At 39.0% G+C, this 26,951-nt stretch overlaps 1 protein-coding gene across 16 annotated transcripts in view; it reads left to right on the top strand.

Annotated features, from left to right (window-relative positions):
• The window catches only part of RGSL1 (regulator of G protein signaling like 1), a 164,869-nt gene that overhangs the window by 136,207 nt on the left and 1,711 nt on the right, over positions 1–26,951 (top strand). For 13 of the 16 annotated variants that reach the window (XM_077902038.1, XM_077902035.1, XM_077902031.1 and 10 more), the window contains one exon: positions 2,938–3,106. The exons of 1 other annotated variant lie outside the window; for it this stretch is intronic. The gene's annotated coding sequence lies outside the window, so the exon portion shown is untranslated. Of the gene's footprint in view, positions 1–2,585; positions 2,872–2,937; positions 3,107–7,593; positions 8,413–26,951 lie in introns of those variants that run through there. 2 more of the 16 variants (XM_077902023.1, XM_077902024.1) reach the window with 2 other exon arrangements.

The raw sequence follows: 26,951 nt of genomic DNA, 5'->3' as shown, positions 1-26,951 counted from the left end.
TCTCCCATTTGGACAATAACTCACATCCATTATCTTAGGAAATCCTCACAACTCTGCAAGTAACCATGTTAAAAATTAATTATTTTTAAATAGATAAAGAAACTGACACACAGAGAAGGTAAGTGGCTTTCCCGAGATCATCTTCAGAAGGGAGAATCTGAACTAGAACACATCACTTCTTAATCTTTGGCTAGTTCTCATTCCATGGTCACCTTCTATACAACTTTTCACACACAAAAGTAATGTTCTTCCCTGGAGTTCTGTTTGTCTGCCAATTAATAGATAAAGAGACTTTTTGGAAAACTTTTGACCTAAAGACCTAAATTATTGTCATAGTTATAGAGTCACTAGGCCCATTTTCTTTTCTTTGAAGAAAATCAGGAGTAAAATAAATGACCAAATGTTAAATGTCCTCCACTTAAGATAATGGAGAAAAGACTGACTGGCTCAACTCTGTGAATTTCAGAAGAAGGAAAGACTAGAAAGCTTGTTGAAGTCTCTCAAATTTCCAGGCAGTTTCCTGCTATGTTGATGCCCTTTATTTCCTAAATTTTATCAAGACTAAAAAATGTGATGTCAGGACAGGGCTCACAAATACATGGGACTGTGAGATCATCTGGATGGAGCTTTGATTGTGACAGGCCAGGAAGACTATAGGCAGATGTGACTAGAAAAGTTCTCAATGTAGATGAGGTACAGAGAGCCTCAGGCCACTGGGAGAGGGTCCAGGGAAGCAAGCATTCAGCCTAAGGAAGGCCCAGAAGAAAGGAGTGAGAATTTCCTCCCCTAATGGGCTAAGCTAAGATCTAGTATCTATCTTACTCTAGATTTAGGCTAGCATCACAAAGGCAATCAGTTACCATGCAAGCAGATAATATAAATGAGTAAGCAACCCATGAGAGATAACAAGGTAGAAACTGTGATGAACTGGTGAACACCTCTTAAAGGGGAGAGTAACACTCAGCTGGAAAGAAAGAAAGGAAGAAAAGTGGGGGAGAGGAAGAGAGAGAAGAAAAGGAGAAAAAGAACAGGAAATTTAAAGTTTTTATAATACTATGCAAGTCAAACAAAACTTGGCAGTAGGCAACATTGGCCCACAGCCCAACAAATTGCAATCTTTGCTTTAAACTTTTTCTTTCCCCTTGTAATTATATTTGGGTCCTGGATCTAAGAAAATGTTAAAAGGGATGAAGAGAAGTTCAAACAATAGACCCATGAGAGTCACTGGCATCAAAGGAAAAGGCCAGGGAAAGAAGCTGGCCTCCTCTAGTCTCTGTACTTGTGTTCTATTGATAACATAACAAATTACCAGATACTTTTTGGCTTAAAACAACACAAAATTACTCACTTACAGCGCTGTAGGTCAGAAGTCTGACTTGGGACTCATCAGGTTCATGTCAGGTGTGCAGAAGTGCATTCCTTTCTGGAGGCTCTAGGGGTAGATCCATTCCCTTGCTCATTCAGGTGGTTGACATAATTCTGTCCTTATAGTTGTAGCACTGAGATTTTGTTTCCTTGCTGACTGTCAACTTTCTTTCCCTGAGAGAAAAAGCCTCAACTCCCTTTTTTTTAATTTTTTTTTATTGGAGTATGATTTGCCAACACTTAGCATACATCCAGTGCTATCCCAAGTGCCGCCTCAGTGCCCATCACCCAGTCACCCCAACCCCCAGCCCACCTCCCCTTCCACTACCCCTTGTTCATTTCCCAGAGTTAAGTGTCTCTCATGTTTTGTCACCCTCACTGATATTTTCACTCATTTTCTCTCCTTTCCCTTTATTCCCTTTCACTAATTTTTATATTCCCCAAATGAATGAGACCATATAATGTTTATCCTTTACCGATTGACTTATTTCACTCAGCATAATACCCTCCAGTTCCATCCACGTCGAAAAAAGCCTCGACTCCTTAGGGACATATTATACAAGACCACTGACAATGTGACCCCAATCTGGATTTCCAGATTCATCTGTTGCCTCTCTTCCTCATGCATTCCATTCCCCAGCAACAAGGCTGTGTAAAATGCCTTTCCCTTTTCCTCCACCTGGTGATAAGAGATATCACAACAATGACACCTCCTGATTGTCTCCTCTCTCTTTCCACAATTTCCTCTCTGTTTCTACGACACTTTTTCCCCTTTAGAGATCCATATGTATATGTATGTATATACATATATATATATATATACACGTATATACCCTTTACCTACTAGACTATAAATCTTTGTAGGACAGAGACCACATCCTGCTTTTCTTTATGCTCCCAATACCTAGCACAGTGACATGCGGATAATAGTTGCTCCATAAAAACATGTTGGATGCATTAGTAAATGAACTGTGCTAGGTTTGGGAATGTAGGGGACAAATCAGAATGTGCAGTTTATGCCTGCCCTAACCTTACAGTTAATTATGCTGACTTTACAATTGGAGTAGACCGTGATGTTTACCAGAAAAATCAAATCAGTAATCAAATCTAATTATGACTAGCACATTAAAGAAGAAATAACAAATTTTCCTTATGAATTTTTTATATTCCAATAACTCCTGATGCTTTAAGAACACTCTATTTTTTTTTTTTTTTTTTAGAAAGTTCATATAAGGGCAGCCCTGGTGGCTCAGCGGTTTAGCACCGCCTTCAGCCCAGGGTGTGATCCCGGAGACCCAGGATCGAGTCCCATGTTGGGTTCCCTGCATGGAGCCTGCTTCTTCCTCTGCCTGTGTCTCTGCCTCTGTGTGTGTGTGTGTGTCTGTCATGAATAAATAAAAATAAAAATAAATCTAAAAAAAAAGAAAGTTCATATAAGCCATTCAGATTAAATAGTGATGGAAAGAGGCAAGAGAAAACAGCAAGAGAGATAGAGAGATCCACCTTCCACCTTCAGAAGCCTTCCAGTTCTGTGTGTCAGGAAATGACATAAAATCTTCCCTCTTTTTACAGAAGTATGAAAAGATATCTGTCCTTCATTTTGAAAGCCTCCAACCGATCCAAGAGTTGCTGCAGAGGAAGGGGCCACTTGTGTGCAGCACCTCGAGGTGCCAGTCCTCACTCCTAATTTCAACCAGAGCTACAAATCATTAAATAGAATAAAAGATGTCCGTATTCACAATTGATGGGCCTCCCATCCTCTTCTTAAAGGAAAGGGCACAGGAAAACAATATGTTGCTCTCCAGAGGTTCTTAAGATCATTTTCAAGTCAAGAAATAATGGAAATATTACTTCCCATTCTGGATTAAGACCATGGACCAGCCAGTCTCATCCAGAAGCTCTGACACATGGGCCCTCCCTTGACCAAGAGCCCAGGCCAGAAGGTCTCCTGCCTTCCCTATGAGCTCCTGTTTTTCCATGAGGCAGGCTGGTTTTAAATCCCATCCCCACTCCTTAGTGATCATTAGCAAATTACTTAAACTTGTTTAGTCCCAAAAACTTTATGTGTAAAATAAAGATGTTAATGTCTACCTCCTAGGGTTGTTTGGAGACCAACTTGGAACACTGTGGGCCAAATGTACTGGCTGCATGGGGCCAGGCACAGAGCTGGCAGTGAGGACATTAGTTGCTCCCCCTCTTTCCACCTTTTCCCTAAATTTCCTGGAACATGAAGGAAATGATTGACCAGAAGTGATATAGTTGAAGAATTAAATTCTAAAAAAATTCTGAATGCTTTTCTTCCAACAAAACACATGACTCATGAGCTTTGAGTACCTAGGACGTCCACAAACTCATTAATTTCTAATGTGCAATTTCCACAGAGTCATTTGGAGGATTTCTTTATGTTCCATGAATCTACTATTAATAGGAGATAAAAAGATTTTCTACTGAGCCCCTAACAGATACTTTAAAACATTCAAGACCCTTCATTGAGCATTTATTATGTGACAGGTAGGATATGAATCACAAGACATTTCACAGGTGAGCTAATGGAGGTCTGTAGAGAAGTCTCTTTTTGCCTTTTGCTTGGATGGTTACTGAGAGGTAAGATGTAACTCTTATCTTTCCTCCTCTATAGATAAAGCATTTTATTCCTCTGACTTCTTTCAAGATTTTTTTCTGTATCTTTGATATTCTGTAACTTGGATATAATGTACTTAAGTATAGTTTTTCTGGTGCTTATTCTTCTTGGTGTTCTTTTTTTTTTTAATTTATTTTTTATTGGTGTTCAATTTACTAACATACAGATAACCCCCAGTGCCCGTCACCCATTCACTCCCACCCCCCGCCCTCCTCCCCTTCTACCACCCCTAGTTCGTTTCCCAGAGTTAGCAGTCTTTACGTTCTGTCTCCCTTTCTGATATTTCCCACACATTTCTTCCCCCTTCCCTTATATTCCCTTTCACTATTATTTATATTCCCCAAATGAATGAGAACATATAATGTTTGTCCTTCTCCGACTGACTTACTTCACTCAGCATAATACCCTCCAGTTCCATCCACGTTGAAGCAAATGGTGGGTATTTGTCATTTCTAATAGCTGAGTAATATTCCATTGTATACATAAACCACATCTTCTTTATCCATTCATCTTTCGTTGGACACCGAGGCTCCTTCCACAGTTTGGCTATCGTGGCCATTGCTGCTATAAACATCGGGGTGCAGGTGTCCCGGCGTTTCATTGCATTTGTATCTTTGGGGTAAATCCCCAGCAGTGCAATTGCTGGGTCGTAGGGCAGGTCTATTTTTAACTCTTTGAGGAACCTCCACACAGTTTTCCAGAGTGGCTGCACCAGTTCACATTCCCACCAACAGTGTATGAGGGTTCCCTTTTCTCCGCATCCTCTCCAACATTTGTTGTTTCCTGCCTTGTTAATTTTCCCCATTCTCACTGGTGTGAGGTGGTATCTCATTGTGGTTTTGATTTGTATTTCCCTGATGGCAAGTGATGCAGAGCATTTTCTCATATGCATGTTGGCCATGTCTATGTCTTCCTCTGTGAGATTTCTGTTCATGTCTTTTGCCCATTTCATGATTGGATTGTTTGTTTCTTTGGTGTTGAGTTTAATAAGTTCTTTATATATCTTGGAAACTAGCCCTTTATCTGATATGTCATTTGCAAATATCTTCTCCCATTCTGTAGGTTGTCTTTGAGTTTTGTTGACTGTATCCTTTGCTGTGCAAAAGCTTCTTATCTTGATGAAGTCCCAATAGTTCATTTTTGCTTTTGTTTCTTTTGCCTTCGTGGATGTATCTTGCAAGAAGTTACTATGGCCGAGTTCGAAAAGGGTGTTGCCTGTGTTCTTCTCTAGTATTTTGATGGAATCTTGTCTCACATTTAGATCTTTCATCCATTTTGAGTTTATCTTTGTGTATGGTGGAAGAGAGTGGTCTAGTTTCATTCTTCTGCATGTGGATGTCCAATTTTCCCAGCACCATTTATTGAAGAGACTGTCTTTCTTCCAATGGATAGTCTTTCCTCCTTTATCGAATATTAGTTGACCATAAAGTTGAGGGTCCACTTCTGGGTTTTCTATTCTGTTCCATTGATCTATGTGTCTGTTTTTGTGCCAGTACCACACTGTCTTGATGACCACAGCTTTGTAGTACAACCTGAAATCTGGCATTGTGATGCCCCCAGATATGGTTTTCTTTTTTAAAATTCCCCTGGCTATTCGGGGTCTTTTCTGATTCCACACAAATCTTAAAATAATTTGTTCTAACTCTCTGAAGAAAGTCCATGGTATTTTGATAGGGATTGCATTAAACGTGTATATTGCCCTGGGTAACATTGACATTTTCACAATATTAATTCTGCCAATCCATGAGCATGGAATATTTTTCCATCTCTTTGTGTCTTCCTCAATTTCTTTCAGAAGTGTTCTATAGTTTTGAGGGTATAGATCCTTTACATCTTTGGTTAGGTTTTTTCCTAGGTATCTTATGCTTTTGGGTGCAATTGTAAATGGGATTGACTCCTTAATTTCTCTTTCTTCAGTCTCATTGTTAGTGTATAGGAATGCCACTGACTTCTGGGCATTGATTTTGTATCCTGCCACGCTACCGAATTGCTGTATGAGTTCTAGCAATCTTGGGGTGGAGACTTTTGCGTTTTCTATGTAGAGTATCATGGCATCGGTGAAGAGGGAGAGTTTGACTTCTTCTTTGCCAATTTGAATGCCTTTAATGTCTTTTTGTTGTCTGATTGCTGAGGCTAGGACTTCCAGTACTATGTTGAACAGCAGTGGTGAGAGTGGACATCCCTGTCTTGTTCCTGATCTTAGGGGAAAGGCTCCCAGTGCTTCCCCATTGAGAATGATATTTGCTGTGGGCTTTTCATAGATGGCTTTTAAGATGTCGAGGAATGTTCCCTCTATCCCTACACTCTGAAGAGTTTTGATCAGGAATGGATGCTGTATTTTGTCAAATGCTTTCTCTGCATCCAATGAGAGGATCATATGGTTCTTGGTTTTTCTCTTGCTGATCTTCTTGGTGTTCTTTAAACTTCCTGGATCTGTAGCTTGGTGTCTAATGTTAATTTGGGGAAATTCTCAATCATTATTGCTTTAAATATTCTTTTTCCTTTCCTCTTTTTCTGGTTATTCCATTACATGAATGTTACACTTTTTGTAATTATCCTACAGTGATTGGATGCTCTCTTCCCCTTTTCCCAGTTTTTTTCTCTTTTTACCTTTCAGTTTTGGAGATTGTAATGGACAGTCTTGAGCTCAGATTTTTTCTCAGCCATGTCCAGTCTACTAATGTGCCCATCAAAGATATTCTTCATTTCCATTACAGTCTTTTTATCTCTAGCATTCATTTTTTTTTATTTTTTCTTAGAATTTTCATCTCTTTGCTTAGATTACCCACCTGTTCTTGCATGTTGGCTACTTTTTGCATTAGATCCCTTAGCATATAAAGCATAGTGGTTTTAAATTTGTGGTCTGATGATTCCAACATTCTTGCCATATCTGGGTCTGTTTCTGATGCTTTTTACCATACTAAAATGCCTTGTAATTTTTTGTAGAAGGCCAGACATAACGTACTTAGTAAAAGAAACTGTGATAAACAGGCCTTTTATAAGGTAGTAGTATGGTGTGAAAGAGAAAAGAATATCCTACAGACACACCTTGTATTTTCGCACTTCACATTATGCACTTTGCAGACATTGCATTTTTTACAAATTGAGGTTTGTAGAAACCTTGTGTTGAGCAAATGTATTATCATAATTTTTCTAACAGCATTTGCTCATTTTCTGGTCTATCTTATTTTGGAATTCCTGAAATTCTTGCAGTATTTCAGACTCTTTCATTACTATTATATTTGTTATAGTGCTCTGTGATCAAGTGATCTTTGATGTTATTTTAATTGCTTTGGGGTGTCATAAACTGTGCCCATATATGACAGCAAATTTAATCATAAGTATCATGTATTTTTTAAATTATTTATTTATTTATTCATGAGAGACACACAGAGAGAAGCAGGGACATAGGCAGAGAGAGAAGCAGGCTCCATGCAGGGAGCCTGATGTGGGACTTGTTTCCCGGACTCCAGGATAACGCCAGGGGCCGGAGACAGACGCTCAACTGCTGAGCCACCCAGGTGTCCCAGTATCGTGTATTTTGACTGCTCTACCAACTGGCTGTTCCCCTGTCTCTCTCCCCTCAGGTCTCCCTGTTCCCTGAGACACAACAATATTGAAATTAGGCCAATTAATAACCCTACAATGGCCTCTAAATATTCAAGTGAGAGGAAGAGTCATGTTTCTCACTGTAAATCAAAAGCTAGAAATGATTAAGCTTAGTGAAGAAGGCATGTCAAAAGCTGAAACAGTCTGAAAACTAGGCCTCTAGTGGCAAAGAGTTAGCCACGTTGTGAACACAAAAGAAAAGTTCTTGAAGGAAGTTAAAGGGCTATGCCAGTGAACACACAAATTATAAGAAAGCAAAATGGCCTTATTGCTGATACGGGGAAAATTTCAGTGCTCTGGATAAAATATCAAACCAGTCACAACATTCCCTTAAGCCAAAGCCTAATTCAGAGCAAGGCCCTGACTTGACTGTCTTCAATTTTATGAAGGCTCGAGAAGGATGCAGAAGCTGCAGAAGAAAATTTGAAGCTAGCAGAGTTTGGTTCATGAGGTTTAGGAAGGAAGCCATCTCCATAATATAAAAGTTCAAGGTGAAGCAGCAAGTGCTGATGTAGAAGCTACAGGAAGTTATCCAAAAAATCTAGCCATGAAAATCAATGAGGGTAGTCACATTAAACAACAGACTTTTATTGTAAATAAAACAGTCTTATATTGAATGATGCCATCTATGACTTTCATAGCCAGAGAGAAGGCAAAACCTGACTTCAAAACTTCAAACCTTAAAAAAAAAAAAAAAACTTCAAACCTTATTTGTTAGGAGTTAATGCACCTGGTGAATTTAAGTTGAGGTCAATATTCATTTCCAGTCCAAAAATCCTAGGGCCTTCAAGAATTATGCTAAATCTACTCTGCCTATGCTCCATAAATAGAACAACAAAGCCTGGATGATAGTACATCTTTTTATGACATAGTTTACTGAGTATTTTAAGCCCACTGAGACCTACTCCTCAGAAAAAAAAATAGATCTCTTTTAAAAGATTACTGCTCATTGACAAAATATTTGGCCACCTGTGAATCCTGATGGAGATGTGCAATGACATTAATATTGTCTTCATGCCTGCTAACACAATGTCCATTCTACAGTACATAGATTAAGGAGAAATTTTGACTTTCAAGTCTTACTATTTAAGAAATACATTTCTTACAGCTATAGCTACTATAGATAGTGATTCCCCTGTTAGATCTGGGCAAAGTAAATTAAAAACCTTCAACAGAGTATTCACAAATGAACATTAACATTTGTGATTCATGGAAAGAGGTCCAAATATCAACATTAATAGGAGTTTGGAAGAAGTTGATTTCAACCCTCATGGATGACTTTAGGGGTTCAAGACTTCAGTAGAGGAAATCACTGCCGATGTAGTAGAAAGAGCCAAAGAACTAGACTTGGACTGGAGCCCAAAGATGTGACTGAATTGCTTTAATCTCGTGGTAAAACTTGAATGGATGAGGAGCTGCTTCTTATGGATGAGCAAGAAAGTGGTTTCTTGAGATGGAGTGTACTCCTAGTGAAGATGCTGTGAAGATTATTCAAATGCCAACCAAGGATTTAGAATATTGTGTAAACTGAAGAAGCAATGGCAGGTTTTAAGAGGATCAACTCCAATTTTGAAAGTTCTCCTGTGGGTAAAATGCTATCAAACAGTATTGCATGCTACAGAGAAATTGTGAAAGATTCAACCAATGGGACAAACTTCACTATTGTCTTATTTTAAGAAATTGCCACTAGCCACTCCAGCCTTTACCAGGCACCAACCTGATCAGCTAGCAGCATCAACATGGTGGCAAGACCTTCTACCAGCAAGAAGATTATGGACCTCTAAAGGCATAGGTCACAGTTAGCATTCTTAGCAATACTGTATTTTTTTTATTAAGATACGGACATTTTTTTAGACACAATGTCATTGCATACTTAATAGACTATAGTATAGTGCAAAGATAAATTTTATATGCACTGGGAACCAAAAAACTTCACTTGACTCACTTTATTCACTTTATTGTGGTCTGGCATTGAATCTGCAATATTTCCAAGGTCTGCTTGCATGGTCTTATGATTAAATCCTAGGCTTTTAGTGAGTCTGTGCTTTTAGTGAGTCTGTGCTGGGCTGTCAATTTTGCATGTGCTTTGCAGTTTTTCCCTTTTTTTCCCCTTTACCCATTTAAATGGCCCAGGATGGCCAGAGGGACCTGGATTTGTGTGTTTGCCTTCTCCCACATAGGAAGCTAGAGTACCTGGAGTTGGCTATTTTCCCTTCACCTGAGTTGGTTAGACTCTGCTAAAACCCATATTAGGTCTGATGAAATAGTTTCTCTTGTGGGTATGCCTTTCTTGGAATGCTCTGGTGTGTTTCAAAATGGTCACTTTTTGCCTCCCTCTCCTGGAAGCCCGAGCTTTTTCTCTGATCTTTACAGTGAGAACCTGCTACAGCTCCTGGAGATAAAATGCACAAAAATGTGAGCCCTGCCCCTGTGATTGAAGCTTCCTGTTTTTGTTTTAATCTCTCAGACTTGTCCATACCGCACTCCAGCAATTTATCAGTTACAGCTTAGATTTCTTCCCCCATTTTTGGTTCTCACTGAGGTGGGTTTCTGCTCTGGTAAATTGAGATTCTCTGTACTCATCTGTCTGTCTCTCTAGTTTGAGGAGCAGCAGTTTGCCTTGTAATATTGTTCCTTTGGTAGATCTAAGAAGGCTTGTTGATTTTTTAGTTTCTTCAGTATTTTACTTATTGATAGAATAGGGTAAAGGAGTTTCTAAACTCCTTACATGCTGGATCAGAAACCTGAAGTCCTGGGAGATTTTTTAAAAGATTGAACCTGGGCCCCACAAAAGTTTCTGACTTAACAGGTCTGGGATGGGGCCCAAGTGATTCTAACATAGAGCCAAGGTTGAGAGCTATGGACAGGTGCCAGATACACTTTACTGCTAAAGTAGAGAAATAGGAAATGAGAATGAGTACAGAGGGCTTTGTCTTCTTGATCAGTCTAGTCAGGCTTCTCTGGGCTAGATCCAGTTCTTGGGTATATCAAAGGAAATAGCTGCATGATATTTGTAGAATTCTACATTTTTAAAAATATATTTACAGGGTTATACAGTCATCAACACAAACTAATTTTAGAACTTTTTTTGTTGATCTGTAGTTCAACTTGGAGAACACTGCCATCTAATATTAAGTCATCCAATCTATGAACATGAAGCATCTTTCCATTTAGCATAACACTGAAGCTTCTATAATCTTAAAACAAAAAATCAGCATTATAGGTATATGTCTTGCTTTCTATACCAGCTGAATTTGGTAATAGTGGAATAAAAATCCATCTTTATTTCAAATTATTTTCTTAATTAAGACTTTAATTTTAGAGCAGTTTTAAGTTCACAGCAAAATTGAGGGAAAGGTACAAAGATTTCCCATATTCCCCTACCCTACATACATGCATAACTCCCCCATATCAACACCCCCACCACCAGAGTGGTACATTTTTTACAACTGATGAACCTACATTAATGCATCATAATTACCCAATGTCCATAGTTTACATTAGAGTTCACTCTTGGTGTTGTACATGTAAAAGGTTTGGACAAATGAATAATGACATGCCATCATTACAGTATCATACAGAATATTCCCACTGCCCTAAAAAGCTTCTGTGCTCTGCCTATTTATCTTTTCTCCCCTGACAGCCCCTGGCAACCCCAGATCTTGTTTATTGTCTCTATAGTTTTGCCTTTTCCAGAATGTTATATAATTGAAATCACATAGTATGTAGCCTTTTCATATTGGCTTCTAACACTTAGTAATATGCATTTAGGGATCCTCCATGTCTTTTCATGATTTGCTAGATCATTTCATACTAGCATTGAATAATAGTTAATTGTCTGGATGTCCCAGTTTGTTCATCCATTCATATATTGAAGGACAGTTTGGTTGTTTCCAAGTTTTAGTAAATTATGAATAAAGCTGATGTAAATATCCATGTGCAGGTTTTTGGATAGCCATAAGTTTTCAGTTCCTTTGGGCAAATACCAAGGAGCATGACTGTTGGATCATATGGTAAGAATTTGTTTAGTTTTATAAGAAACGACAAAATTGTCATCCAAAATGGCTGAACCAGTTTGCCTTCCCATTGATCATGAATGAGAATTCCAGTTGCTCCACATCCTTACCAGCATTTAATGTTGTCAGTGATCTAGATTTTGGCCATTCTAGTAGGTGGTGCATGGTGCTATCTTGTTTTTGTTTTAATTTGTATTTCTCTGATGATATATAATATAGGATATCTTCTTTGATGAGGTGCTCATTAAAGTTTTTAACCATTTTTTAGTTACTTTCTTATTGTTGAATTAAGAGTTCTTTGAAAAATTTTAGATATCATCCTTTATCAGGTATGTCTTTTCCAAATATTTTTTCCTGGTCTGTGGCTTCTCTTCTTATTCTCTTTTTTTTCTTTTTTTTTAATTTTTATTTATTTATGATAGTCACACAGGGAGAGAGAGAGAGAGGCAGAGACATAGGCAGAGGGAGAAGCAGGCTCCATGCACCGGTAGCCTGACGTGGGATTCGATCCTGGGTCTCCAGGATCGCGCCCTGGGCCAAAGTCAGGCGCCAAATCGCTGCGCCACCCAGGGATCCCTCTTCTTATTCTCATGACATATTTTTTTACAGAGCAGAAATGTTTAATTTGAATGAGGACCAGCTTATCCATTTTTCTTTCGTGGTTGATGTCTTTAGTTTTGTATCTAAAAAATCATCGCCACCCGGAGTCCCGGGATCAAGTCCCACGTTGGACTCCCGGCATGGAGCCTGCTTCTCCCTCTGCCTGTGTCTCTGCCTCTCTCTCTCTCTCTATGTCTATCATGAATAAAGAAATAAAATCTTAAAAAAAAAAATCATAGCCAAACCCAAGGTCATCTAGGTTTTCCCCCTGTGTTTTTCTCCTAGGAGTTGTATCATTTTTTAACTTTAAATTTGGGCCTATAGTCTATTTTGAGTTTATTTTTGTGAAGGGTGTAAGGTCTGTATTTACATTCATTTTTTTGCATGTGAATTGCAGTTGTTGCAGCACCACTTGTTGAAAAGAGTACCTTTACCTTATTGTATTGCCTTTGCTCCTTTGTCCCTTAGGTGAGTCTATTTCTGGGCTCTCCAGGCTGATATTGATCTATTTGTCTGTTGATCTATTTTGATAAATTTGTTTGTTCTGCTAATCTATTTATCTGTTCTTTTGCCAATACCACATTGTCTTGATTAGTGTTGCTGTATTGTAAGCTTTGAAGTCAGGTAGTGTCAGTTCTCTGACTTTGTTCTCCTTAAATATTATGTTGTCAACTCTGGATCTTTTGCTTTCTGTATAAACTTTAGAATAAATTTGTTGATATCCACAAAATAACTTGCTGGAATTTCTACTGAGTTTACATTTAACATATAGATCAAGTTGAGAATTAACATCTTGATAATATTAAGTCTTCCTATCCACAAACATAGTATATATCTCCGTTTACTTTTTTCTTTGACTTAATTCAATAGATTTTTGTAGTTTTCCTAAGATAGATCTTGCACATATTTTGTTAGATTTACATCTAAGAATTTCATTTTGGAGGATGCTAATGTAAATGGTATTGTGCTTTTAATTTCAAATTCTACTTGTTCATTGCTGGCATATAGGAAAATGAATGGTGCTTGTATATTCTTAGCACCCTGCAATTTTGCTATAACCTCTTATTAATTCCAGTAGATTTTTTTGTTGATCCTTTTAGATCTTCTACATAGATAATTATGTCATCTACAAGCAAAACAGTTTTATTTCTTCCTTCCCAAACTGTATACTTTTAATTTCCTGTCCTTCTCTTATTGTGTTAGCTAGAACTTAAGTAGTATGATGTTGAAAAGGACCAGTAAGAGGTCCTTGTTTTGTTTCTAATCCTAGTGAGAAAGCTTAAGTTTCTCACTACTAAGTAAGATATTAAACAATAGTTTTTTGTGGATGGATATTCTTTATGAAGTTGAAAAAGTTCTCTATTCCTAGTTTACTGAGGATTATTATCATGAATGGGTTTTGAGCTTTGCAAATACTTTTTCTGCATCTATTGATATAATCACGTATTTTTTTTCTTTTTTAAAAGCCAGTTGATGTAATTGATTACCTTAATTGATTTCTGGATATTAAGCCAGCCTTGCACACCAAATACAACTTGGTTGTGTTATATAATACTTTTTATACATTATTGGAGTAGATTTTCTATTACTTTGTTGAGGATTTTTGCATCTATGTTGATGAGAGATATTGATTATGTTTTTTTTTCTTGTAATACTTTTGTCTGATTTTAGTATTAGGGTAATGCTGATCTCATAGAATGAGTTAGTATTCCCTCTGTTTCTATTCTCTGAAAGAGACTATAGAGAATTGGTATAAATTCTTTCTTAATAAGTTTGGTAGCATTTACCAATGAACCCATCTGGGTTTCTTATGGAAGTTTACTAATTATTGATCCAATTTCTTTAGTAGATTTTCTGTTTTCTTTTTGGTGAGTATCAGCAAATTGTGTATTTCAAGGAATTGGTTTATTTCCTCTAGGTTATCAATTTTGTGACATAGAGCTTCTCCTAGTATTCCTTTATTATCCATTTAATGTACATGGGATCTGTAATGATGTCCTCTATTTCATTTATGATATTAGTAATTTTTATCCTCTCTCTGTTTTTCTTAGTAGCTTGGCTAGAGGTTTATTGATATTATTGAACTTTCAAAGGACCAGCTTTTGATTTCATTGATTTTCTCTATTAATCTTCTGTTTTCGATTTCATTGATTTCTGCTCTGATTATTATTTCTTTTCTTCATGCCTACTTTGGATTCAATTTGCTTTTCTTTTTCTAGTTTCTTAATGTGGAAACCTAGATTGTTAATTTTAGATCTTTCTTATTTTTTAACATGCATTCAATGGTATAAATTTCCCTCTAAATGGTGCTTTTCCAGTATCTCACAGATTTTGGTAAGTTGCATTTTCATTTTTATTTAGTTAAAAATATTTTAAAGTATTTTTTGATATTTCTTCTTTGACCTGTGTATTGTTAGAAGTATGTTGTTTAATCTCCCAGGTATTTTGGGATGTTCCAGCTACCTTTCTGTTACTTATTTCAGTTTCAATGCATTGTGGTCTGAAAGTAGACATTGTATGATTTCTATTCTTTTAAATTTGTGTAAGTGTGTTTTATGACCCAAAATACAAATTTTTGGCTTCAAAAGTAGTCACAGAAATCCAAAATTATACAGGAGAGTCTGTTTTTTACCTACAGAATTGACAGAGGTCTTTTGAGGTTTTTTTTCCTTCTTCTTCTTCTTCTTCTTCTTCTTCTTCTTCTTCTTCTTCTTCTTCTTCTTCTTCTTCTTCTTCTTCTTCTTCTTTTTTAATAAACTGCCTCTTGCCAGCATGAGGGGAAAAAGACACCCTCATATAGAGGAAGAAGTTTACATGATACAACTCTTCTGGAAAGCAATATGGTAATATAAAACAAAAATATGAAAACCCTTAAATCAGCTATTCCAATTCTAGAAATTTAACTCTAAGGAACTAATTGTAGATGTTTATAAAGACTAATTTCAAAATAATTGTAGTGTTTTTAAATATAAAGTATTAAAAAACCCACTAAGTGTCTAATAAAGGGATGCAATTAAATCATGGTACAGGCTACAAAGAACTATATAATAAAATGAGAAAATATTCTTGAATGGAAGTGGATGCAGAAGCATCCATACTATGCTATGACTCAAGCTATTATTAATAATACACATAAATATGAGTCCCAAATATTACTTGATAACTATATAAGGAATATGCATCTTTATAATAACAGAGTTTTAACAGCAATTATTCCAAGTGTTGGGATTACAAGGTAGTATCTATTTTTTCTTTTCTAAAATTAACTTTCCTTCATGAAGTAAAACTAAACATACACTCACACACTTAGACACATATTTCACATATTTCAAGCAACAACTATAATTTTTTATTTGCAAAGGATGAAGTTATGTGCTTAGAGTAGTTCCTTGGAATGTTATTCATATTAATAAGAGGAAGCAAATAAAAATAAGACAAAAAGAGATGTTTAAACAATCTTTGATAACATAATTGATAGAATATTTAGTCATTTTATTTTTATTTTTTAGTCATTTTAAATAATTACTATAAATCAGTATAATGTGCTTGTAGTATATTGTTTCTTAATTTAAGCAGCATCACAGTGGAGCAATACAATAGAATGTCAATTATGCAAAACTCTCCTATGCATGTAAATAAAGTCTAAGGTGGAATATGGAATATTAAAATAGTTTATCATAATGAGAATGTGGGTGTTTTTTTTATTTCTGATGTTTTTGCGGTATTACTTATCAAATAATGAATTATAATAATATCAGACTTATCACAAGATACAACTATTAATCTTCTTATAATAAATTTTATTACTCTTTTTAAAAATTAATTTGTATCTGAAAGCTCAATACCCAATATCCAAGTCTCATTTTGCTTTTAATTCACTTCCCATCCAAAAACATACAAGAATCTGACCTGAAGTCTGGAAGGAACTTGGCCTTGATCTACCTTGGCACTGGCTGTGTGGCATTGGGCAAATCATTGAACATATCTGAATCTGTGTTGTATCCGTTGAATGGGCATTACATCACCTAACTTGGGAAAGGGCAGGATGGTTGCTATTCATACCTTGGGGCTAGTAGAACTTCACTATTTAGGACCATGATTTATTCCTTACCTTGGGCCACCGAAGTGGAGAAGTAAATTGAAGACACAGTTCAAGGACAATGGCAAATAAGCTCTGCCCTCTGGAGGCTCTTTGCTGCCATGTATATTGGCATAAAAGACCCACCAGTATATAACACCAATCTTTTTCGGGGGTAGGGGTACTCTATATATTTCCCACTCACAAGTCTTTCATGTTGTTCTAAAATGGCCTGGGAGAAATGCCAGTCAGCCAAGAAGACCTGATCTGTAATTCTAGAGTGGAAAATAAGCTGCTTTTAAGGCCACTGGCCTGCCTACAAGGGCTGCCTGAATCAGCCATATTGGAATGAAAGTGTACATACATAGAGGAGGTCTTGGCTTCCAGTCTAGTGCAGCAGTGACATGAATACTGTGAAACAGTAATTCCATATGTCAGTGACTTCAGAACCTGGGTACAGCCTCCATCTTCAAGTGGACAGAGTGGTGATGCCACACACCCCTTTATATAATTAACTCAAATCTTCTAACAAATACCTTTATATGCTAAGTGGGGTCAGTTAATTGAAATCAATAAAATTGTATAAGAACTAAAGGAGGAAACTAGCTTGGCATTATGTTGACAAGAATGATTCAATGAAAGAATGGAAGTATTCAGTTGGCTGGAAAGCATTGTGCAAAAATAATCCTTAGCCAGAAAATTACTGCTAATCAGCTCTAGTGAGAGGGGGAAATGTATACAGATAAAAGACCACAGGCTTCTGAGCTGAGTAGGATTTCATTTCTGGGTCTTACTAGCCATGTGATCCGGGACAGATCATTTATATTCTCTGTACCTCATGTCGCCACCTGTAAAGTGGAGAAATAAAACTGTCTTTCAGGATGATTGTGTCAATGTAGAAAATATGTAACAGCCTAATAAAATATTGGACTTCTAGCATATGTTGAATAAATGTTCATTCCAGCCCACAACCACCACAACCACCACCTCCACCATTCTTGTGGGTTGTCTACTTATTTCATAGATCCAGAAGGAGACATGATAAAGCATGTCACTCAGCCATGTCTTGGAATCTTGGATACAGAAGAGTATCCATAGCTACAGTGAGCATGGTATCCAGGAGTGAGCAATAGGCAAAATAGTATGTGAAATATGGCCAGCAGGCAGCAGGCTGCACTAACCCACTTGGTAATAGTAATAGATTTAAAGATGTATAGTGGATTCATGCCTGCAAAATAAGATAGGTGTCCTATAAACTTTTAATTCATTCTTGTTCTTGCCACTCAGGGAAATCTACAGTTATTATGGCCATTATTGCTAATATTTCCCCAGGCATAATCACCGTACATCATGCTAGGCTAAATATATTAGGCATGTAGTGTTGATACATGATGGTGTTCTTCCATCCAGAAATTATTATAGAGGCATCATATTATTTAATTTGATGTAATATGCCCTTTCCTCTGGTCATCCTATAGGTTTTATTAGTGGCAGGTGCTATAATTTCCCCAGTACTATATATATCATAATTCTTTTTATTAATACTTTGCTTGTTGATTTAGATTCTGGGGTGTTGTTAGTGCTAATTCTTATCTCTATGGATGGCTGCACTATTCACTAGTTGAGAGTTCTTATATCCTTTCTATAATTATGGCTTAGAAATCTTGTCATCTCCCAGATTGTTTTAGTCCAAGCTTTCATATCCTGATTGTTAGTAAGCAACCCAAGCTTTTGCTTCAGCAAGCCATGAAACCTTTCAACTGATTCAGAGGTGGTAGAGCTATAGAGTAAGTGAAAGCTCCACATTATGCCTTGTCCTTAGCCCATTCTTATATTCACTTTCCTGTGAAGTGGGAGACCTGATCTGATTTTATGATGGATGGGATACCATACCATCCAGATTTTTAATGCTCTAATGCTGGATTTTTTTCAAATCATCTTTCCTGCAGGAATAGGGAGATGTCATACAATACTATTTTCTGCCATTATGTCCTTACTCTATATATTTCCTATTTTCCAGTTCTTTCCCACCATTTTCTGACCAAAATTGTTATTCAACTAGCTACTGCCCATTAGTCTGAGAAAATATATACCTCATTCTGATTTTCCTTAACAGATTGTTCAATCTCCCATTTTATGGCTATTAGTTCAGCATATTGTACTGATCCTCCTGAGCCTGATTGTGTTAGGTAACACTACCATTATAATGTCCTCAAGACCACAGCCTGCTAGTGTTCTCCCCATGGCATCATGGAAGCATGTATTGTTGAGTGCCACGGACCAGGTTGGTTCCTATTGCCCAACTGCTTGAACTTGAATAGGTTCGCCCCTTGGTAATTCAAACTTCTCCACTACTGGCATTGCCGGGATTTCCTCAGTTAATATAGGGGGTCAACAATCCAACTATTTATCCCACTCAGAAGTTTACAATTTCTGTGTTAGACCTTTATGGTCAGATGTAGTTCCCCTCTGTTAGGGATCTGCTTTACTTCCTCCAGAATAGGCTGTTGGAGTTTAATTGGCTTATTTCTGTTAGTGGCTTATTGGCTTATTTCTGTTAGTGGCTCTCTATTTTGTAGGGCCTTATCAAGTACCCAGGTGAGACTTTCAAATGATTGGTATCTGTTCTTGGGCCATGGGCACTTAGCCCAAAATGCTGTCAGGTAAAATTTAGTATCCTGCAGTGTTTTTATCCACAGACACCATTTGCAATCCTCTATGAACATAGGTACTTTCATTTATACCATTTCTCGCCAACTGGTACCAATGTATTAAAGGTTCTGACAACATTTCTAAAATAAGGCTGCCTTTTGAGCATCTGAATTCCCTACTTTTCCTAGTTATTTTATAAATGTGTTTTAATATATACTCATGTGGTATGTGCTCTTTCCAATATTGAAACAGTCCTATCAGTTTGTGACCTGCTGCTTTTGTGGTAGAAGTTTGTATGCTATCTTCTTTATAACTGGGTCAGTTATTTTTCTGCCTTCAGAGGACCAAATTATACCTAGAAATTTTACTGTAGTATGGACATTATTTGAGTCAATTGTCCATTCTCTGAGTGTAAGTTATTCTATTAATTATATTATAACCCTAGTCTATTGTTCCAAGTTATCTTCTTAAACAAAGATTTCATCAATATAAGAAATACTGGTTTGTGTGTGTGGTGTGGTTTCCCAAAAGACCTAGATGTCTTGTGTTAGAAGATTGCAAGTTATTACTGGGTGGTTAAAGTATCTTGTTGGTAACCTAGTAAACTTGGTATCACGTGAAGGCAGTCATGGGTTGGCTCTCCTTTTCAACTGAAATAGCAAAGATATTCAGATAAATCTATCCCCAGGTAATTAGTTCCAGATCCAGTGGTGATACTTCTTATGATAGTGCCTATGTCTGCCCCCCCCCCCAATTTAGGGAGGGTGTTCGTTTAAATTCCTATAATCTACTGTAAATATATAACACTCATCCAGCTTTTTAATAGGCTTGATTGGATTATTATAATGTGAAACAGGAGGCACAATAATTTGTTCCTTTAGAAGTTCCTGAATGTTTCCCTCAAATTTTATGTCCTATTACTTCCATTCCAAGAATGGACCAACACAGTGGTATATGTAGTATTTATGCTTGCAAAACAGGTTTCTATTGATATGTCCTGTGTAATATATGGACAATTATCTTTGCCTTGGGCCAAGAGACAGTGACCACAGAGTCCCTATGGGTGGGTTCATGAGTTTTGCTTTCCTTTGACTATCAGTGGCTTGTCTATTAATGGGATTAGATTTTATAAAGCAGTTGGTATTTATAGTAAATGGGGTAGTGGGTATATGTCCATTTATTTTCTATAGATCTATCTACCATAAAAGCTTGACTGTTTCCATTTCTCTGCCACTGTACATACTTTCTTGGGTTCTCATTTAAGCTTCTACTTTTATCATTTGTTTTCGAGGGTGGTGACCTAAATGATTTAGGGAGCCAAAAAGGCCTTATAGACTTACGTCTAGGTGGTCTGTTTTGATTTGGTTTATTTTCATTAACTGTAACCCTGTTTTGTTTATATACACGAAATTTAAAGCTATAGCCTTTATCTTAATTCCTTGACTGTTCTTATCAAGTCAATCAGTTCTGTTTTTCTGACTCATGCAAATACTGTAAGTAATGCTGTTCCATCTTGTAGGGTACAGCTCTTAAGCTGGCCTTTTAATTTGTTCTGTTGCTTCTATATGTATCAGTAAGGATATCTGTCCTCTTTCATAAATCAGAGTTAATAGCCCTAATTTCATAATAATGAAATATAATAATGAAGTACATTAGTAGTTTCCACTGCTGTTTTCCATGGAGATGTTTTAAGGGATAATATATTAGGTATTGGTCATTTTAATCCCGTTTGTTGCTACCCAAACAAAGATCATTCTAAGTTAATATTATTTTCCCCATATGCTCTCAGGTATTGATTCATTTTAGCATCAGTGGTAATGGGTTTGAAGTACATGATCTCTATTATGAGGGGATCAGGTTTTGTCCTCCTTTGGACCTTCTATGTCCACATCAATTTGTTGGAATTCCGTTCTAATTTTTCTCATTTCTTGTCTAGTATTAGTGTTCTTTTCAGTGACTCTTATTGATTCTATGTTAATCATGTGTTGTAGTTTTTGCCTATTATCATGGGCTTTTAGCTTCTAGTTAAAGTTACTGTTTCAGGATTTCTTTTCTTTTCATGCCCATGGTTCTTGATCATGTTGCTTCGAAGAATGAGGAGGTAGACCAGAGGAGAGTCGTGGGCAGCAAAGCAAAGAGAGACAAGACCAAAGAGGGTTCCCAATTTGGCATTAAAATCTAAGGGTTTTTATGGGCTCTTATGGGCTGTTTTAATCTGATTAATACTCTTTCTGTCCATGCACTCCTCTATCAGGCAGTTCTATCAGCAAAGCAAAGAGAGACAAGACCAAAGAGGGTTCCCAATTTGGCATTAAAATCTAAGGGTTTTTATGGGCTCTTATGGGCTGTTTTAATCTGATTAATACTCTTTCTGTCCATGCACTCCTCTATCAGGCAGTTGTTCACAAGGGACAGGGTGGAGGCTCCTTCCAGAGCAGTGTTTCGTAGCCTCGGGGATCAAGAGGGTGGCCCTAAGTCATTCCAGCCAGCCACAGATCACTAGATCAAGCTCTTTGTTCAACTATCACACTGGCTGTTGAGCTGGTCCCTAGGCCTGAGTTAGGACGCCCAAGGCCATGCTTTTCCTTTCTGTCACAAGTGGTAAGTCCTTCCAGTAGGAAGACTTAAAGTTAGAGCACTGAGTAAAGCCTAGAGAACAGGATGGGGTCTTTTTCCTTTTCCGAGTAGTTTCCTCTTAGAACAAGGAAGGAACAGGAATTGCCTTTCTTCCAATTATCCTTCATTATTACCAAGGTCAAAAGGGTGGAAATAGTTATTATTCTCAGGATGTAGACTGGTGCAGTTAGAATCAAAAGGCTCTGGGTTTCTTCCTACCCTGGAGATAACTTTTTGCGCTAGCACTTTTCCTTTCTGCCTGCTGGCATCTGTGTTACCTAATGCTTCTAATAAGAGCACTGGGTTATCTTCCTTAGTTGCTCTTTTTAATATAGGATATAACTGGGTTGGATGATCAGGCTAATATCTGGAGTTTCCTTAATTTTAAGGTTTTCCCAAAGTCTTCAGTAAGTCTCTATGGATCCTCAGATGTTAATACATAATCCATTCTACCCCTAAACCACCCCTTGAGTAATTTTGGCAAGGTTAGTAAGTGAGGTGTATATTTGCTATTGTTTTGCTGCCTTTCACAACTGTTTTGTGATATATAAAACAATATATGTTTTATCATAGTGATGCCTAATAGGATTCCAAATCATTTATAGTATGGTAAAACAGAATAAGATAATTATTGTAGCCAACATTAGCATCCTAATTATAGTAGCTCTATCAATTTTATCTTTTTAAGATTTCATTTGACAGCACAAGCAGGGGGTAGTGGCAGGCAGAGAGAGAGGGAGAATCAGTCTCCCCTTTCAGAGCAGGGAGCCTGATGTGAGACTCCATCCCGGGATTCTGGGATCATGACCTGAGCCAAAGGCAGATGCTTAACCAACTGAGCCACCCAGGTGCCCTCTTTTCAATTTTATCTATTCAAAGGCTGGTTATAATTTCAGTAGGATGCCATAGCTAATAAATAGTATATTAAAATTTGTCAAGCCATTAATGGGCTTTATCAGATTTTGGTTAATTATAAATTTATTACAATTTATCACCTGTTTCTAATTTACATGGAATTTGACATATTTCATAACAATGACCAATGTTAATTATTATTACTTTGGTTCAGGTTGCAGACTATACCCTTTGTTTTGTTTGATGAGATGAATTAAAGCTCAGATACTGAGTTTGTTTTTGCCAAAAATTTACTCAGCATTGGTTCACTGTGGAATTTTACAAGTCAATTGCATACAGGATAATGTGTTTAAGCCGATAAAGAAACACCATAGTCCAAACCAATGATAGATGAGTCACACTATTGTTCCAAGCAAAAGGAGATGAAAGGAATAAAGTCCAAATTTAGTTGAGGCATACTTTTCTTTAAAAAACAAAATTTAACTGTGTAAATTAGAATATCTAACGGACCTTACTAAGCAATGTATGAATCCAGCAGCATCACATATAGCAAGTAGAAAGATGCTGTGAGAGTTGTATAAAATGGAATGTTTTTATAGGAAGGAGGGTGAGGTCAAGGTATTAGCAAAAGAAAAAAAAAAGGATAGTTTCAGGCCAGGGCAGATGCTTTTAAGAGGGGGAGGGACCAACAGGGTTTTTTTTTATCAAGTAGATAATCACACTGAAGCTGATGGGGAAATTTCAGATTGACTTTAAAAGGTCACCTTGCTGGGTGCCTGGCTGGCTCAGTCAGAAGAATGTGCAACTCTTGATTCAGGGTTATGTGTCAGAGCAAAAGGCTCCATTTTGGATTTTCTTTCAAAAAAGAGGGACAGAGATTTACTCTGAGAGAGAGAGAAAGAAAGAGAGCACAAGCTGGAGGGGCAGAGGGAGAAGGAGAGAGAGACTCCCAGGCAGACTCCATGCTGAGCACAGAGCTCCATGTGGAGCTCAATCTTACAACCCTGAAAGCACAACCTGAGCTGAAACTAAGAGACACTTAACCGACCGTAGCACCCAGGTGCCCTGAATTTCTCTTTTTAACATTTTATAGGCGATGAAATCAAGAGAGGCTTAGCCAAGTGAGAGCTGACATCCAGCAGCCAGTGCAAAAAAGTCCTGTGCGGCTATAGCTTGTTGCTGAGCAACAAGGGCATAGGTGTTGTTTGGCAAGATGACCTTCACTGGGACACTACATGACCATGCCCCTGCTTGTAAGAGAGTTGACTTTCCTGGGGTAGGAGCTAATTGTCCTAGGGTCTTTGAGAGCTATTTTAAATAAGCAAACTTCATGATTGCTCACAAGGGGCATTGTCCAGGAGCCGCCAAAGCTCTCAGTATTTGTATTCTAATATCTCCTTGCCAGTTACGTCATATGTTTTACTGATAAGCCACCAGCCAGACCCCTCAGCAGCTGAGCTGCCAAATTCTAATGGGCAAGAACAGAAGAGATGATGATATCCTGACACAACTTTTTTCATTGTTATACCCAAACAACTTTACCTCTGAAAACAGTTTATGATAAACAAGTGGACTTGAAATCCTGTCAAACCAATACACAGCATGGGCAGGGCTGGAGGAATCTGGACCGCCTGGTCACTGGGGGCGGGCAAGGCTGTCCATTGCATTCTTGGATAAGAGACCTCTGGGATGCTTGATTGCTGGAGGAAACCCAGGATCCTCATTAGGCAGCTGGTCACCAATTTTAAAGCTGCCTCCTGACAAACATTTTCATGCGCCAGTTTCCCTACACACTGAGACAATTCAGGTGACTGGGTTCTGACCAGAATTTCGCAGGCCTGGGGTGTCCCCTGCAGCCCTGGTCCCCCGACAAGGTGCAGACTGCATGTACCCACTGCACAGGTCAGGATCACCTAGAGGTCTGGAACAAGGCAATGCCGAGTGAGGCCAGGTCACAGGACGGGGTTGTTAGGAGTATAAGTCAACAGCCTAATATGCAAGGCCTACCTAGCCATTGTGGGGGTTTTCCATCTGTTTTGCCAGGGAGGGGCCATGCTGGAAGCCTCAATTTAGGCACATTTGGGAGTCCTGGTGCCTAGAGAAGCCTAGGAATCCATTGGCTGCAAGTTCACATGGGAGCTGTTGCCCATTTGCAGCTTTCTGCTGAGAGCAGTTTTCAGAAGGTGGGCTTCCTCCAAGCTGGAGGCTGTGCAGGTGATTGGGGCCTGGAGGGAGGTCGACGGGTTTAAAGGGCGGGATCTGCCCAAGTCCAGCTTCTGCGTACATACTACGCATGTGCAGGCTATACAGGTAAAGCCAGGGCCACAACAGGGCAATGTTGGGCAAGGCCTAGTCCCCTGAGGAGGCTTTTGGAGGCACCCAACATCTGCCAATCCCAAACCTTCACGTACACAACTAAACATATTCCCGCTGAAGGTAGACCTGGAGTAATCTAGAGTGCCTGGCCTGTTAGATCAGCAGGCTGGCCGGGGTATCCTCCAATAAGGACACCTAAGAACCTTCATTGCTACAGAAGTCCCCCACCCCAGCTGACGGTAAGTTTTCATGCGATCTGACCGGCTGCCATTTCAGTGGCTGTTTCAGAGCGATTTTCAGGGTGTTGGGTTTCTGCACCCCTGAAGTTGTTCAGGTGGCTGGGGATGAGTCTGGCTCCAAAGGCCTAGTGGCCCCAGCTGCCAAAAGGATGGCTAATGGGGTGCATACTCCTCACGGCATGCACCCTGCAGGTTAACATAGCCGTGGACCTGAGAAAGGGCGTCTTGTGAGGCCAGGTCACAAGAGCAGGCTATTGGAAGTACCAGGCATGTGCCTAATCCCAAGGTTTAACTTACTCAAATGCATATATTAAGCACAGCTGGAGAAATCTGGACCGCCTTACTAGGACCAGGTGGGATGCCCCTTATAAGATACACCTGGGATCCTTAATTGCTAGAAGAGTTGGGACCCCCACCAGACAGCCAATTCAAATGGGGACTGAGGGTTCCCAGTTTAACCTAGAGCTTCAGAAAGATTTTTGGCGGACAGGGTGTGGAATATACATTCCAAGTCACAGGTCGTGATTGCCAGGATCCCGGAATGGGGCAATATTAGGTGAGAACAGGTCACAGGAGGGGGTAATGGGGGTACAAGTCATTGACCTAATTCACAAGACCTACCTATGCACTCTGGAATATTACCCTCTGAAGCTGGTGCTTGATGTTTTTCAACTGCCTTGCCAGGGCAGGGACCTGCCAGCAAGACAGCTTATCCTCCATATGGAGGCACCTAGAAGTCCTGGTCTCTAGAGAAGACCCGGCCCCATTGGGGCAGCAGGTCTACATAGGGACTATCACTCATTTGCAGTTTTTGGCTCAGCAATTTTGGGAGACAGGCTCCCTCCATGCTGAAGACTATGTAGGTGATGGGGGCCTGGCCAGAGTTTCACAAGCTTGGAAGGTCTAATCTCAAGGTTAGCTTACAGGATGGGGACTGCGCTGTGTGGGTTACCAGGTAAGGGTAGCCAGGGACCTATAACAAGGCTTGTGTCATGTAAGGGAGGCCTGGTCACAAGAGCAAGCTATTGCACGTACCTGGCATGGGCCTAATACAAATCTTAACCTACATACAAATGCATATATTCCCACCTGAAGACAGAGCTAAAGGGATCAGGACTGCCTTGCCTGGGTGGGGCCCAGAAGGATAGCTAGGGTAACCTCCACTAAGTATCCTCTAGGAGCCTTGATTACTGGAGAAGCCCAGGAGCCCAGCCAGCCAGTGCAAATGGGGACAGTCAGTGCCTCAGATTTTCAGGAGGTGGGCACCATCTACCATGAGGCTGTTCCAGTGGTAGAAGTTGGGCTGGAGCTCCATGGGCCTGGAGTGCCCTGTGCACCACAGAACCAGCTAGCAGTGTGCAGACTATGTGTGAGCAGGCTGAGCAGGTCAGTGGCATCTGGGACAGGGCAATATGGGGTGAGGTCAGTACACAGGAGGGGGTTATTGGGGATATGAAGTACCAGCCTACTGTGAGTAGTCTACCTACCCATTATAGAGGTTTTTTCTCTCAAAGGCAGAACTAGAGGTTATCCAACTGCCTTGCCAAGGAGGGAACATTCTGGCAGAACAGGGCAGCCTCCATTTGGAGACACCTGGGAGTCCTGGTCCCTAGAGAAGCCTGCAAGTATACAGGGGGACTACCCCTCTCTTGTGAAGAGACTCAGTGATTTTCACAAGGTGAGCTCCTCCACCCTGAAGACTGAGCTTTGGGGGCTGGCCAGACTGCCATTAGCTTGAGGGGTAAAGTCTGCTCAAGGCTAATTTCAGGGGGTGTAGGGCATATGCAGGCCACACAGGTCAGGGAATCCAGAGACCTGGAACAGAGAAATGTTGGACAAGTCCTGGACACCTGAAGGGGCTTTTGAGGGTACCTGGCATCTGACCTACCCAAATCCACATTGCCCAGTAAAGGTAGACCTAGAGTGTTCTGGATTGCCTGGCCAGGTTTGGATCAGTAGGCTGG

The sequence above is a fragment of the Canis aureus genome, chromosome 6, assembly GCF_053574225.1.
Source record: "Canis aureus isolate CA01 chromosome 6, VMU_Caureus_v.1.0, whole genome shotgun sequence".
Classification (NCBI taxonomy): Eukaryota; Metazoa; Chordata; class Mammalia; order Carnivora; family Canidae; genus Canis; species Canis aureus.
Note: the sequence above shows the minus strand (reverse complement) of the source record. Positions and strands in the feature narration are given on the sequence as shown.